The sequence below is a fragment of the Narcine bancroftii genome, chromosome 6 (genome assembly GCF_036971445.1).
Source record: "Narcine bancroftii isolate sNarBan1 chromosome 6, sNarBan1.hap1, whole genome shotgun sequence".
NCBI classification, from domain to species: Eukaryota; Metazoa; Chordata; class Chondrichthyes; order Torpediniformes; family Narcinidae; genus Narcine; species Narcine bancroftii.
The window spans coordinates 16,757,535-16,770,583 of NC_091474.1; the positions used below are offsets into that span (position 1 = coordinate 16,757,535).

Genomic DNA, 13,049 nt, shown 5'->3' on the forward strand with positions numbered 1-13,049 from the left:
TAAAGCAGTCAGGTGAGGTACCAACCAAGCCAGTACTTTATCATAGATCAGTGGTTCTCAACCGTTTTCTTTTCCATTCAGAGTCCACCTTAAGTAATCCCTTACTAAACCATGGAGCACCTGTGGCACAGGATGTGAGTGGGGGAAACAAAAGGTTGAGAACCTGTCATAGACGTTCTCAAGCTTCTTTGATGTTAATGGAGCAGCTCAGAAAGGGTGGCTTTTACCTTTTGTGTTATTATTGTAAAATTTAATTAAAATATTGGCTTTGATCACTTAAGCATCCATTTCTTATAGTATTTACTCTGTAGTGAACCAGGATTGAACCCCACCCATTGGCAGAAAGGGTCATTAGCAAAGATAATCTGTCACAGCCATAAGTATGACATTCTATGGGGGCAAAGATCAATCCACAGAGTGGAAATATTCTCCAGATTCAGGACGATAAAGACTAATAATCTTGATATGGCTACTACAATTAGAAAAACAAAATTGAATGTTATCAAATAAAATAGCCAAAGGAAGCACGGAGATGAGGAAAAATAGTTTTTCTCGGAGAGCAGCGAATGTTTAGAATTCTCTAACCAGGGAAGTGGTTGAGGCTGCCTCATTAAACATATTTAAAATTCGGTTAGATAAATTTCGACATGATAGAGGAATTAGGGGATATGGGGAGAAGGCAGGTAGGTGGAGTTAGGTCATAAATTAGATCAGCCGTGATTGCATTGAAGGGTGGAGCAGGCTCGATGGACCATTTTTGGCCTACTCCTGTTCCTACTTCCTATGTTCCTATTTGAGCATCTGTGCTCCAATTTGCCTGATCTCAGAGGCTAAGCAGGCTCAGGACTGGTCAGTACTTGGAGGGGAGACCCTCCAAGGAACACCAGGTGCTGTAGCTTTCTGTGAGGGGCATTGGATAAATGGAAGCTCTCAGTCTGCCTTACAGCAGAAAGAATTTTATGTAAGTTACATTCTAAATATCGTATTATGTGGCAATAATGGAACCTTTACTTTTTTTCACCTTTTTACATTCTTTGGTAAATTTACCTCTGGAGTGCACTGCTGTTCATCTCAGTCAAAACAACATACCCCTGTCTGTCTTAATCATTAGAAAGTGAGTCTCAGACATCATCAGCCATTTGAACGTACTCTGACTACCTTGGCCCATGAAGGGAATTCCTCTGGCTGTCTTGCCAAGTGTAGAATATGGTGCTGTAAGACAAATGTCAAGCCCATTGGAAATTATGTTGTTCTCAGTCAACCACCAAAGAGTATGTGCTCCAGACCCACCATTGGAGGGAATACAGCTGCCAATCACACCCTCTAAGATGTTGAATTTTTGGAATGGTGTTTCTATCCATTATTTAATGCTGTCTGTTTGGACATGGTGCCCAGCTTCTTTATGTGGGTCTAAATACTACTGTGGCCATAGGGGCACAGTTGGGATATCACAGCTCACTTCAGTGTCCCTGCCCAGTGATCAAAACATGAAATTGCTTGAGGAACTCATCTGGTCTTGTAGCGTCCATAGGAGGTAAAAATACAGTACCAATATTTTGGGCCTGAGCCTTTCCTTAAGAATGAGCATGAATCTTTTTTCAATCATACCTTGAGGAAAGACGAGGCCTGAAATATCAGAAATATATCTTTACCTCCTACGGATGCCGTGAGACTGGCTGAGTTTCTCCAACTTTTCTGTGGTTTGGCTACAATTACAGTCGTATTTTGCCTCCCTGCCCACTAATGTCCATCATGCACTAGAGCACCAAATCAGTGCAGGGGTCTGGAAGTGGCTCACATGCCCTCGAAGGCTGAATAGAATCTTACCATTCAGGATCCTGGATGGCATCTGGTTCCTGTAGCCCTATTTCAGTACGTTCATCAGAAAAGAGAACTGCGTCTTACTAGAGGCATGGCTCTATGTCACACATGTCAAACTCTGGCCCGCGGGCCAAATTTGGCCCGCGATATAATTATATTTGTCCCGCAAGATCATATCAAAAATGTATTAGAGGTGGCCCGCTGGCCGCCGCGCCAGTATAGCGCATGCACAGTAACCACTGTGTCCCAGGGTGAGAGAGAGAGAGAAAAATCCTGGTCCTTGAAAAGTAGTGGTGGATGGTTTTATAAACACGCTGTCGTGTCCCCCCGCCCACCCCCCCACCGCAGCGCGACCTGGCTGGTGTCAGGGGAAGCCAAGGCCACTTCCCAGCGCCCGGAACCCCAGTGGCACAGCATTTCTTGGAGCTGCAGATGGAGTCGGGACGCCGGAGAGAAGATTGGGGCTCCCCGCCAGGCGATGGGGGTGCCGGCCGCCCTGTGCCTTCCCACCGGACCAGCGGTGGGTGCCCGGAGTACACGTGGAGAGCGAAGCTGGTCGGGCAGGTAGGGTGGAACCCCCCCACCAATATCGGGAGTGGCGTGGGCTGGATCGGGATTAGCCGCGCTCACCTGCTCCTCCACCGCTGACCGGGATCCCAGCACGGTCCTGAGCGCGGAGACTGCCCTGGAAAGGTCCTGGGACACCGGCACGGAAAGAAGAGCAGGGTCCGTAGAACATTACAGATCAGAAACAGGCCCTTCGGCCCTTTGACTCTACCTCGTGAAAACCCAACACTGGAGAAACTCAGCTGGTTAAACCGTATCCTTTATCCAGCAGAGAGGTACCTGACAATGTTTGGCCCTTGATCCCCTTCATCAATGTATGAGCGAAAGTCTGTGGTTCTCATAAAAACACCAGAAGGGAGATGCCGCCCTGCAGCGAGAGCCGATGCCCCCGCACTTTCGTTGTCCAACCCGATCGCCCGCAAACCCCGCCCTCCCGCACACAGGCCTGAGTAAGGATTATGAACTTTAATCTCAGGATAAAACGATCTTCCAATAGTTTCATGTCACAGTGATAAATATATTCCTGGTTAAAAATGGTCCTGCACCTGGATACAAGCTCATTAGGCATAAAACTTGAAAAGTGTGTAAATCAAAGGATATCTGTACCAATGGAAAAAGGGCATGGCAAATAACCCTGCTAGAGTTCATGCCCACAATCAGTCACCTATTTGATTGTTTCAGGAATCACGTTATTCTCCCACATTCTCAATAGCCCTCAGATTTTACTATTCGACAGCACACTAGCAACATTTGACAAATCCTCTATAGAGAAATATTATTTATTGAATATTTTATTTCTCATTTGGTAATGCTTCTGGAAAGAGTTTATCCAAAACTATTATTAAACATTTATTTTAATAAGAAAAAGTTTAACATTACATATGTTGAAAGAAGAGAAAACATGCAGATGTTGTTGAAAATTTTCAATAAATATTTAGTTCGGCCCTCGACTTAGTCCAAGTTTTTAATTTTGGCCCTCCGTGAATTTGAGTTTGACACCCCTGCTCTATGTGCACAGGTGCCAAAAGTAAACAGCCACACTGATAACAAAAAGAAAAGAAAATGCTGATTACTATCCAGTCACAATGATTTGAGAGAGATCTCAGATTTGGCATTGCAGGATTAAAATCCATTTCCAGCTCAAATGTCATAGTTCTGTGGCTCCGAGTGTTGCAATCTTATGATAAATTGGTATTTGAGCTCTCCAAATTCTCAATGTCTCTTCCAAATTTTCTTCTCATTTTTTGTTAAACTGGTGACTTAAAATGGAGCTATGTGCTTTTACCTGCATGCACTACTAGGGAAAAGTAGCGGTGCATGTTTCCCCACCCCTCCCCCCATCAACTTCATGGGAGTACACGGGAGAAGATGTCACGTGAACACAAAAGCCAGCACTTTTAAATTGCAGTGCCTACCCCTTGTTTTTTTTTACACTAATGCTATTAAAAGTCACTTCCAGGTAATGATCATTGTACAGCTATATCCAGCAGGTAATGATTTACCAGAAAGAATGAACTCCATCCAGGATGTAATTGTTTCACCTGATACATATGCTTAATATCTGCATCAAAGTTTGAGAGTTCAATTTAAACACATTTTAAACAAAGCTCCAAAGTACAAGTACACCAGTGTCACAATTCATATGCTGTTATTGTCATTTTATCGAAATTAACTGCAGCCCATCAAAACCAAAGTAATGACATGCCACTTAATTGAATATTCCCAGCTATAATTAAACAAAAATTAATGAGGATCCATACATACTATTTTAAGGAAATAGATGTAATAATCCTTGACACCCACAGAGGGGACTGATTATCTTTGTGTGGCCTATTGGCCTGAAGGGTCACAGAAAGGTCAGCTCACAAGCATCGAAAGCAATGGATGGCCTTTGTTATGTTTATCTGAAACCCAGGAGCAGAGACGCTCTTCTGTGTCAGGGCAGTGAAGGTGTGTGTCAAGGACAGGCCTGGGGTTATTGTTAGGTCGCAACTAAGTGAGAAAAGCCTCTCAAAACAGTGGTCGCCACACCACCTCCCTTTGATAGTTCAGCATGTTGCTAAAGTGTACAATTTGATCTACAGTAAGGCACTCCTCACCCATTTTTATCAAATGGTGCACTTTCAAATGACCGCAGAAGGCTTGGAAAGCCAATGGCACAAGTCAGCTCACATCGTTAACCTGAAACCATGTTGAACAAAGCACCAAGGTTATGAGCAGCATGGTCTACTTTTGGCTTACAATTTCTCCTTGAAGTAGGCCATTACCTTGAAGCAAGGCTCAGGCCTAAAATGTCATTTATATATCTTTACCTCCAGTGGAATGTGCTACTTTTAGCTTACAATTTCTCCTTGAAGTAGGGCATTACCTTGAAGAAAGGCTCAGGCCTAAAATGTCATTTATATATCTTTACCTCCAGTGGAATCTGCTACTTTTGGCTTACAATTTCTCCTTGAAGTAGGGCATTACCTTGAAGAAAGGCTCAGGTCTAAAATGTCATTTCTATATCTTTACTTCCAGTGGAATCTGCCTCTTTTGCCTTACAATTTCTCCTTGAAGTAGGCCATTACCTTGAAGAAAGGCTCAGGCCTTAAATGTCACTTATATATCTTTTCCTCCAGTGGAATCTGCTACTTTTGGCTTACAATTTCTCCTTGAAGTAGGGCATTACCTTGAAGAAAGGCTCAGGCCTAAAATGTCACTTATGTATCTTTACCTCCAGTGGAATCTGCGGGATCTGCCGAGCTCCTCCAGCACTTTTGTGTTTTACTGCAATCACAGCATGTGCAGAGTTTCGGGTTTCACACAATTTCACAACAACCTCCAGCACACTTTATAATCATGCTTCTTCAAGTCACCTGGTCACACCATGACAAAGTGACTAGCTCGTGGAGTTCCACACATGTACTCAGCTCCTAGTCCTCCTCGATTTCGTTGGGTCTCACCTGCTGCATTGCACAATTTGTCACTGGAGCCTCAGGTAATGGAATAACATTGTTAGAATCTCTGTCAAAAATGATCCCACTTAACTTAAATGGTGTCAATTAAACTCCAAGGTCTAGGTGTTCCAACTGAATAGTGATGCAATGTTACACGGTACAAGAAAATGATAACTAAAAGTTGTCAGATTTAACAAATTATTTGATGAATGACAGTCGAGTTTAAATATGGCAAAATGTCAAATAATCATTCCAGGTGTTAAAGTTAATTAGCTTTAAGTTAAGTGGGATCATTTTTGACAGAAATTCTAACACTGTGGTTACATCACCTGAGGCAGGTAGTGACAGATTGTGAAATCTAGCCGATGAGACCCAAAGTAATTGAGGGGACTCTGAACTGAGTACACTAGCAGAACTGCAGCAACGAGTTATTTTTTTTTACTGTTTGAATCACTTGAATCAATTCATCAAAGGGCTTGTTCCCATTCCTTTTGCAGCAATATAAATCACTCATAGTTCTAAGGTGAAGACTGACCAAATTGCATTTACTTTTCAATTGTGTAAGGAGATGTGGCAGGGAATAAAAACTTTGAGGGAAGTAAAAATGCAACACCTGTGTGAGGAATTTTAAATCAGTGCAAGAAAATGCCTGGCTGCCGAAACCAAGAATTGCGTGGTATAGTTGAGGTGGGAATTGACAATAAAATTATTAGCATTTATCATTATTTGTCAGAGAGATAGAAGACTGAATGACAATAATGAGTTCATTGGGAATTCGATCCTTTGTAATAAATTGCACGAGGAAGAATTAGCCTGCTTGAAGGTTGTGTCCAGCTCAAGAGAAAGTAATTCAATATTCAGAATGAATTAGAATTGCTGCAGATTCCAATACAGATATTTTAGGCCGATTTGCCTGTCCAATAATTTAAGTGTATGCTGCAGATCGGTATGTCACAATTTTAAAGATGAATGAAGTACATTCTAAATGCAATGTCACCCCACATTCTATTTAGTATGTGAATTATATTGAGGACGCACACAAAGTTCCTCTGTATGTTCCAATGGCAAAACCATAGGAGATACACAACTGTGGTATAAACGTTAGAGACAGAAATTGACTATCCATCAAAAAGAAAGTCACTCATCTATTGATTGGAAACATTTGCAAGTACTTAGAAATCAATACATAGTCCGTTAATGTACAGCTAAATTTCCTGTATTCAGTTATGTGCTTATGTTTGTTTATTATTTACAACAGATGCTTGTGCATCTGAAACATTGCAAAACCAGATATCTACATATTCACCATTCAAATGCTAGAGACATAATGATGAGATTTCTGAAGGGCAGGCAATTACAGCATTGGAAAACCCAGCAGGTTGACGTAGTGTAAAGGTAGGTGTTTGGATCTCCAAAATTTGAATGTGCAGTCGATAACCATTTCCCTACTTATCATGGGCAAGTAAAAGCAATGTGTCTGACACACCAGACAGTGGGTGATCCTTCAATATCAACACATTCCCTCAGGCAAGGAAAGGGCAGGCCACTTTGAAGGGGTCTTGTGATGCAAAAATCAGTACCTACAGAGTAAAAAGCAGATGAGATTAGGCAGGTGTTCTGGTTAGTTGGGCAACACTCATCCAAAACTCACTCATCACAGAGATCAGGTTTCAGGTTTATTGTCAGAGTACATGCATGACATCACATACAACCCTGAGATTCTTTTTCCTGCATATGAGGCAAAATTACCACTTATTGGTAGTGCAAATAAAACTATACACAATGTACACATGTAAACAAATAAAGAACTATAAACAAACTGACTGCAAAACAGAGAATTTTTAAAAATCTGTAAAGTGCAAAAGTAAGAATCCTTAAATGAGTACCTGATTGACTTTGTTGTTGAGGAGTTAAATGGTAGACCTGCAGAGATTGCTTAAAACAAAAGTCTGCAGACTCTGTGATTGTAGCATCTCACCAGTGGGAAAATCACAGAAATTCTGGAGAAACTCAGCCACTCTCGCAGTGTCCTTAGGAGGTAAAGTCATGTTACCCATGTTTTGAGCCTGAGACTTTCCTCAAGTATAAGCAAAAAAAACCAGGAAGTCTTTATTCTGATGCTTTCCTGTCCTTTGCTTATATCTTCAGGAAGGTCTCAGGCCCAAAACGTTGGTACCTGTTGTGGACATTTGATAATGGCTGAGTTCCTTCAGCATTTCTGTATGTTTTCAACTGCTGAAATTACTTACCATCATCTACCCTTAGATGTGGATGTCATCTACCCTTAAACCTAACAGGGACACTGTGTGTTCCTAGTAATGAGTGCATCAAAAACAGTGAAACTCTAATAATCTTACATACAATTCTTCAGAAATTCCAAAGATGCAGTCTTTTGTTCTTCAGGTGATGTTTGCAGTGTTCTCTTTAAATACACCTGGTCCCTGGGGGAAAAAAAATTATTATACTCCCATAAAACATTTTTAAAAATGGAGTGTATTTTCTAGTGCTTGGGTTTTAATAAAGAATATTAGCTAATAGTTCATATTCAAAAAAAAACCTACTGATCCAGCACCAAATCCTGAGAAGTGTCAGATTATTGACTGTAGAATGTTCTTTTTTTAACGTTGTCCCCTGAAAATTGGTAACAGAACTATAAATTAAATCATGCAATTTCCCACTGGTAATATTTTAAATGATAATAAAAGAGCTAATGTCTGGGGTTTGGAAAGTAATTTCTGGATTCATACCAGGGTAATTGATGAAAACTAGGGAATGCATTTATCTCGCTTTACATTTGTATTTAGAATTCTGTAAATTGTAGTGAGAAAATAAAACATATATATGTTTCGAATCTTTGACATATGGTCAACCTAATCTTTTAATTTGTAATTGGATTCAAACCAAAACTAAATTGACCTCTGAAAAGTATAATTACTTGCAAAAAAAAGTGACCATGTCTGCAAATAAAATTTGCATGTCACTCTCACTCTCACTCAGTCAACAATTGGAGGTAATATGACTGGATATTTTATTTGTTTATGGATTTTGGATATTTTGCAATTGTAATTTGTTTTAAATTTAGACATTAAGCACAATTAGAGGATTACAGAGACACCATGAGCCCTTACCACCCAAATACCAGAATTAACGTACTAAACAAAGCACCCAGAGGAAACTCACACAGACACAGGGAGAACGTACAAACTCCTTATAGGCAGCACCTGATTTTCATGGCTCATTACTAATTACCATCTGCACAGAATGACTTTCTGGACAATTTCAGAGGGCAGTTAAGGATCCACTTATCAATTGAATCTATATATAAGGACAGAAGATATCCCTTCCTTAAGGGAATTACTGGACCAGTGTTTAATGACAACGTAGTATAGTGAAATTCCAATTGCTACAGAGAGATTTTAACATGTGCTTGAAGCAATGCTCCAGGGTTGTTGGATGCAAGTTCATTAATGTAACAATCTTCTTAAAAAAAAAAATTCTCAAATGCTATAAAGTTTCTGCACTTTTTAATTTCATCTTAGTGGCTGAAACTTGGTAAATTCACAAGAATTATCTCTTTGGATCACTATTGTACTTGAGCGTAATCCTTTATTGATATGGTGCCATCACTGTCCACTTCACTCTGTGCATGGGGCTAATCTACAATGGAAGTTACCTCTCACCATGTAATGTTGGTAAATGAGAGGTTACCCGCCTTGGAAAGAAAAATGGAAGATCAGTTATTATTTAAATAGCAAGCAATTGCAGCATGCTCCTGTGCAGAAGGACTTGGGAGTGCTTGTCCATGAATCACAAAATGTTGGTTTGCAGGTGCAGCAGGCTATCAAGAAGGCAAATGGAATGTTGGCCTTCATGGCTAGAGAGTTTGAATTTAGGAGCAGGGAGGTTATGCTACAAATGTACAAGGTACTGGTGAGGCTGCATCTGGAGTACTGCATACAATTCTGATCTCCTTACTTGAGGAAGGATTTTACAGGGTTTGGAGGCAGTGTAGAGGAAGTTCACCAGGTTGATTCAAGAGAAAAGGTGGTTACCCTGTGAGGAGAGATTGAATCATCTGGGACTGTACTTACTGGAATTAGAACAAGAAGGATTTTATAGAAATGTTTAAAATTATGAAAAACAAAGATAGGTATGTTGTTTCCATTGGTGGGGAGAGATTAACTAGAGGACATACCCTCAAGATTCAGGGTAGTAGATTTAGGATGAAGATGAGGAGGAACTGCTTTTCCCAGAGGTGAATCTTTGGAATTTGCTGCCCATTCAAGCAGTGGAAGCTACCTCAGTAAATATATTAAGAAATGGTTCAATAAATTTTTATATAGTAGGGCAATTAAGGGCAAAAGACAGATAGGTGAAGATAAGATCATCAGATCCACCATTGAATGGAAGAGCAGGTCCTTCTCCTATTTCTTCTTTCTACTCAGAAGCCACCAAAAGCCATAAGAATGGGGAAAACACAATTAATATTTGAAAAAGCCAGTACAGACACAATTGCTCCACAGTAAATGCAATACCACTGGCTCTCCACTCAGCTCTGGATCACCTTGGCAACAGAAACGGATACATATGGTTGCCCTTCATCGACTACAGCTCAGCCTTCAACACTATTATTCCTTCAGTACTGGTGAACAATCTCCAAAGCCTGGGTCTTTACAACTGAATCCTTAACTTCCTCATTGGAAGACCACGGTCAGTACAAATTGGAAACAACATCTCCTCCTCACTGACAATCATCACAGGCCCACCTCAAGGATGTGTGCATAGCCCACTGTTCTACTAACTATTCACCCATCACTGTGTAGCTAGGTACAATTCCAAAGCTATCTACAAATTTGACAATGACATGGTTGGTGGCAGAATCACAAATAGAAATGGGGAAGCATACAGGAAGGAGATAAATCAGCTAGTTAAGTGGTTTCACACCAACAACCTAGCACTCAATGTTAGCAAAACCAAGAAGATGATCGTGGACTTCGGGAGGAAGTCAAGAGAACACTAACCAGTCCTCGTTGAGGGCTCAGCAGTGGAGAGGGTCAAAAACTTCAAGTTTCTGGGTGTCAACATCTCTGAGGATCTGTCCTGAAACCGCCATGTTGATGTAATCTTGAAGAAGGCCTGCTATACTTTGTGAGGAGTTTGAAGAAATTCGGTATGTCACCAAAGATTCTCAAAAACTTCTACAGGTGTACCGAGGAGAGCATTCTGGTTGGTTGCATCATTGTCAGGTACAGAAGTGCCAACGCTCAAAACAAGAAAAAACTCACAGTCATCAGTCTACACTCCATCGAGGTCATCTACGAAGTGGTGTCTTAAGAAAGCAGCCTCTATCCTCATGGACCCCCACCACCCAGGCCATGCCCTCTTCACTCTGCTACCATCGGGAAAAAGTTACAGGAGCCTGAAGACGAGCACTCAACGGCATAAGGACAGCTACTTCCCCTCTGCCATCAGATTCCTGAATGTACACTGGACCACAGACACTGCTTTGGTTTGACTTTGCACCATTTTTATTTATTTTGTAAGGTGGTTTTGTGACGCTGCCGCAAAACAATGAATTTCATGACATGTTCATGACAATAAATTCTCATTCTGATTTTGACATGAAGGCAAATGCCTTCACTTAAATCTTTTCACACATTTATTGATAAAATATGAGGGGAGAAATATAGTTCATTCAGGTTAATGACCTTTCATCTGATATGCTTAGTGCTTCCAGTATTTTCTGTTTTTTTATTTCAGACTTCCACATCTGCAGTTTTTATTTGTTTATTATTGGTGAAATGTGCCCGGTTGTCATTGGGAAATAATATGGAAGCATTTCTGTACAGGAGTTTGATCTGTTTGAAGAACTGTAGCTTTATTACGCACAATTATATGTTTTGCCCTGCCATTAAGGACAAAGATTAACAATATTTGAATAGATAGGTGATGCTGCCAATAGCTCTTGCAAAGCTTTAATGATGGGAGTTTGGTTAAACAAACACCAAACGTGCAAAGACCATTCCAGCAGCTCAATTATTGGAGGTGCAGATTGGTGACAGAACTGTAACGTAGTTCACTACAGAACTGTACATATCCTTTGGCCCAGAGTGTTGCACCAACCTACATAAAGCTGCTCCAAAACAATCCTATCCTTCCTTACATCACATCCATAACCCGCTATTTTACTTACATGAGAGAACCAGAACAGGATAAGGAGGAACAGTGGAATAATTTGCTGGTTTGTAAAGATTATGCTCAGGCATTTCTACTATGTGAAATGATGCTGTTCCATCTTTTCAGTCAGTTAGCTAATAAGGCAGTACACACGCTGCATATGTACTGTTTGTATGCCGACTGCATCCCCAAGTTAAAATAAGCTCCACTATTAAACCATGGTTGCTTGATTGGGCTGTATTATATTAGTGTTCATAATTCATATGCATGGATTTCTGATTTTTATGCTGTTAAGAAATAACTATTTATTTTCAACTGCATACATTATGCACCATTCTTTCTCTATCAATAATAATGCCTATAATCATTACAGTTTCTAAATATACACTCAGATCTTCCTCACCGTCACCTTTTTTGACCCCTTCGCTGTCTTTAAATTGTTAAGCTGCTTGTCTAACATCCGGTACTTGCAAAGATTGTGCAGCTAAAAATTAAGAAAAGCTCATTCATCTTCTTGGACCTGACCTGAAAGTGTTTCACAGCCACCAGCTGCATCCTTCCCATTTGCAGCTGCTTGAAATTGAACCAGGGTCTTCACAACCTTGGTGTTATTTTTGACTCTGAACTGATTTTCTGGTGGAATATCCTCATCACCACTGAGGCCACTTTTGCAACTCCATCTCATTTCCCAGCTCTACCCCCTGCCCATTTTGTAACCCTCCTCCATTCCTTTGCTACCTGAAGCAAATTCTGCTGGCCTTTCCTCATTCTACTCTCTGTCACCTTAAGGAGATCCAGAAAGCTGCATATATAGCTCGCAAAATGCATCCAGATGACATACCGTAAGCACATTTGAATGAAGCAATGAATGTAAATGCGATGCTTTAAAAACTCTGCATTGCACCACTGAGCACGGTATTCCTTCAGCTGATGTTGAAGGATAGTTTTGGGTTTCAAATTAGGTCAAATCACTTATTTTCTAATGTTTTATTGTTAAAAATGTATAGCAATGCAATGAGGATAATGCATCCACTTCATATTTATTAAAACACATAAAATTGTCTGGCAAGCACATAAAGTCAGTTCATATTCACCGAGAATTCAAGGATCAGTGATCTACTATTTAATTTGCATGTCAGAGATCTCAGACTCTACTCTAACTTTAATAGCAACCTGATTATTTTTCATCTACCCAAAAGCAAGTTCTTGTCACATACATGATAAGTAATTATTATTAGAAAATCATTGTTTGATACTTATAGCTTTAAATATAATTGTGCAACCTATGCATTTCATTTCCCACATGTACAATAGACCACTCAAGCCTGCTCTGCTATTTAATAAGATCATGGTTGATCCAACTGTAACCTCAATTACCTACCTATTCCTGTCTATCTGCATGAACATTTCACCCCACTATTTATTCAGTATCTATCTCCTTCTGCTTCAAAGGTATTCAAAAGCATTGCTTCCACTTTTAGTTTGAGCATTACCTCATCTCTTTCATATTCAATTCCCCTGGCACTAAACAACATTGTGTTCGAT

The 13,049-nt window shown here is 40.3% G+C and overlaps 1 long non-coding RNA gene across 1 annotated transcript in view; it reads left to right on the top strand.

Moving 5' to 3' along the window:
* Nucleotides 1-1,039: 1,039 nt before the first annotated feature.
* The window catches only part of LOC138737431 (uncharacterized), a 65,427-nt gene continuing 53,417 nt past the window's right edge, over nucleotides 1,040-13,049 (top strand). Inside the window, exon 1 of the long non-coding RNA XR_011340909.1 lies at nucleotides 1,040-1,114. This is a non-coding gene — a long non-coding RNA (uncharacterized lncRNA). The remainder of the gene's footprint in view (nucleotides 1,115-13,049) is intronic.